The sequence below is a fragment of the Peromyscus leucopus genome, chromosome 10 (genome assembly GCF_004664715.2).
Source record: "Peromyscus leucopus breed LL Stock chromosome 10, UCI_PerLeu_2.1, whole genome shotgun sequence".
NCBI lineage: Eukaryota > Metazoa > Chordata > Mammalia > Rodentia > Cricetidae > Peromyscus > Peromyscus leucopus.
The window spans coordinates 14,835,370-14,838,896 of record NC_051071.1 but is presented as its reverse complement, the minus strand read 5'-3'; the positions used below and the strand labels follow the sequence as shown (position 1 = coordinate 14,838,896).

The 3,527-nt window shown below is 49.0% G+C and overlaps 1 non-coding gene across 1 annotated transcript; it reads right to left on the bottom strand.

Annotated features, from left to right (window-relative positions):
• Positions 1 to 2,227: 2,227 nt before the first annotated feature.
• On the bottom strand, positions 2,228 to 2,391 carry LOC114703697. The gene has a single exon (XR_003736168.1). It is a non-coding gene; the product is annotated as a U1 spliceosomal RNA (small nuclear RNA).
• Positions 2,392 to 3,527: the final 1,136 nt, after the last annotated feature.

Below are 3,527 nucleotides of genomic sequence, written 5' to 3'. Positions count from 1 at the left end.
TTCTTTGGGTGAAGCTCACTAATCACATGATTCTTATTTGTGGCCAGTGCTATTAAAAGCAACCCCAAGAATCTTCAGGAAGCACATGGAAGATGAGAGAGCTCACTTCCCTCAAGTTATCCTCTGTCCTGTGTTCACACATAGACACAAACTACGTAACTTCTTAATTAAAAAAGTCCACACAGTGCCCCCCTCCATTTCGTATGAGGCAAGGCCAAAGTGAGGTCATGGCTGTGGGGAAAGAGGGACATTCCACTGTCCTCCAGATGAGATCCAGAAGCCGTTTTTCTGCAGGTGGATGGAACAGGCAACAGTCAAGGCCCCTTTTGTAAGTCCCCATGTGTGAATCAGAGCAGAGGGAAATCCTATCCGCTAAGAGGCAGTGTGGTTTGGTGGAGTCTGTTTCATGGATCTAACTGATATCGCTTGGGCCAGCGAGACGGCTCAGCAGGTGAAGGCACTTGATATCATCCTGATGACCCGAGTTCTATGGAGGGACGTAAATGGTGGAGAGAACAGACTCCTGAAAATTGTCCTTGACTACCACGTGAGTACCGTGTCACATGCATAGGCAGCCCCGCCCCATATAGAAATAAATGTGATTTAAAAAATACTGACCCTACTCAAATTGCAACCTCCCTTCTAAATGGCCACGTCAGGAGCCGGCTGCTGAAACTCCGAGCCTATGGGCGTGGACGTCCTTGTTTGGGAAGGAAGGACAGTTAGCTTTGTCTCCCGGGTTACAGGGAGGACTAAGCTGAAACTGGCTGTGCCAGCTGGCTTTTGTCCCTTGACACCAACTACAGTCGCCTGGGAAGAAGGAACGTCGGTGGAGACTCGCTTCCATCAGATGGGCCTCATGTCTGAGGCATTTTCTCCATCAACGTTGATGTAGGGGGCCCAACCCACTGTGGGCGGTGCACCTCTGGTCCGGTGGTCCTTGGTTGTATAATGAGGCTCTCTGAGCAAGCCAGTGAGCAGCACTCCTCCGTGGTCTCTGCTTCAGTCCCTGCCTCCAGCTTTCTGGTCCTGGCTTCCCTCAGAGACGGCCTGTAACCTGAAAGCCCGAACACGCCCTCTCCTTCACACCTTGTTTTTGGTCACGGTGTTTATCACAGCAACAGAGGAGCTAACTAGAGCAGAGGCCATAGGGTGCTGGAGAAATTAATGAAAATGTAATCATAGAAGATGTATAGAGCTTAGAGTGGGGTGAATGCCTATAATCCCAACACCGAGGAGGCTGAGGCAGGAGGATTGCCAAGAATTTGTGGCTAGCCTGGGATATATAGCAAGACCCCTGTCTATCTATCTATCTATCTATCTATCTATCTATCTATCTATCTATCATCTGTCCACCCACCCATCCATCCATCCGTCCGTCCGTCCGTCCATCTACGTGTGTATACATTTGGTTCTGGGTCAGTTACATTTAAAGTGCATGCAATTCCATGAAACAGGCTTTATCTTTTTAGGCAAATAGGCAAATAGGCAGCTAGAACCGATGCTTTGGGGTATGTGGCCCTGCTAGACAGTGGTGCAGTCCTACAATACGGCCACACGGTGGAGTCCATTGTATCCTAAGGAATAGGCGACCCTTTTCTGTAGGGAGTGCAGAGTACCTGGGCCTCGGCCTTCCAGAACGCTGAGGGGTATTTACACGAGAAGACTGCTCAGACGTGGGTTTAAGCCAACAGAAAGTCGGTGTTCAGAACTCAGTGTAGCCCTGAGGCTTTCTCAGGGTGAGCTTTTAAGCACAAAAACCATGTTCTGGGTTGACATACTTTAGTCAACAAGAACACTTAGCCAGAAGCAGAACTACAGAAGCCAAAAAGCAAGGTTAGTACGTTTAGAGACTTTCCCATACTATGGGCTGTGATGGGTCAGGTCTTTGTTTAAGTATGTGGTGCGCTGAGTCTTAAGCCTGAATGGCACTCCTGGGGTCCTGCTACATCCCCCATTGGTCTTAGGATGTCAAAATCATGGTCTGTTTTAGTTTAGAGGGAGGGCCCTGCTGCTAATATAATCAGGATGAGAATTAAAGGCCCAGCCAGTTTTCTCCAAAGGCAGACATGTTTTTTTTCTGTATTTTTGTTCTTTCAAGACAGGGTTCTCTGAGTAGCATTGGCTGTCCTAGACCTTGCTCCTGAGGCCTTGCCGGCCTCGGGTTCACAGAGATCTCTGCCTGCCTCTCCCTCTGGAGAGCTTGTCTGACTTTGAACGGCGACCCCAGGGGAGAGCGCGAACGCAGTCCCCCACTACCACAAATTATGCAGTCGAGTTTCCCGCATTTGGGGAAATCGCAGGGGTCAGCACATCCGGAGTGCAATGGATAAGCCTCGCCCTGGGAAAACCACCTTCGTGATCATGGTATCTCCCCTGCCAGGTAAGTATGAGTTGCTCCCGCCGTGCGCACTCTCTCCCTCACCGCGCATACCTTTCTAACACACGGTCACCGCCCTCGCGGGACCACCCCACCTTCACGCCATCGACACCGCTGATGTGCTCCTCATCCCTCATGGAAATCACACTCACGATACACGGATTACTCGCCACGCGGGACACGGCCCTCCGAGTCCTGCAGGACCGGCAGCCCCTGCGCTCAGACTCATCTGCATACGCCCCGCCCCATGCTTTTTTTTTTTTTTTTTTCTCTTTTCTAGGCTACGGGGTTGCTAACAGGCGGACAGGGTCTCCCCCTTTCTGGGCTCTCTTCCAGCGCACGATGTAGCCTAGGATGGCCCTAAACTACTGATCCTGGGTGTGTGTCATCGTCCACTACTGGGAATCATACACTCCGGGTTTTTGTTTTATTTTGTTTTCCCGAGACAATCTCTGTGTCGAGGTCAGCCTGGGCTACAGAGTGAGCTCCAGGAAAGGCGCACAGCTACACTCCGTTATTTTCAATACCTCTAGGTCCTGATCAACCTGTCTACTTAGTTTGGAAAGCATCAGAAGAGGCATATTTAGTCAAACTATTAATACAGGCCCATTGAGTAGTCTCAGGAGCTCGGTAATATTGTTATTGTCCAGATGAATTAACACATAAGGCAGACTAGCAGGCATCAGAATAAGGGGAAGTGCTAGGTTAAAGGTTTAGGATATTAGGCAAGTTTCAGCCTCTTGTAAGTCCTCTGACATTAATTTGGGCTGCCCCCATCAGTGAGTTTAGTCAGTCAATGGGCTGACAGTCTGGTTAGTTCTTTTCCTGTATAATACGGGGACTGCATGTCTAAGTAAGCATGACCAGCCATCCTGGCTGACTTTTGGCCAGGATGATTAATTCTATTCCCAGGGTCCCTTCTTGTGGCATAGAATCTGATACCCCGGGTTTTTCCTGTTTCCCAAAGGTCAGAATCTTTTAAAGGAATTCTTCAGGAAGCCTCAGTTTTACAATCCTAATTTTTGCAATGGAAATGCCCTTGTTTCTGGCAACTAGGGGGTCCAGCTGTGGGTGTGCATAGAACTGTAAATTTTGTATTTTTATTTCGAAAGATACACTCTCATATCTTTTTCTTTTCTATAACCAA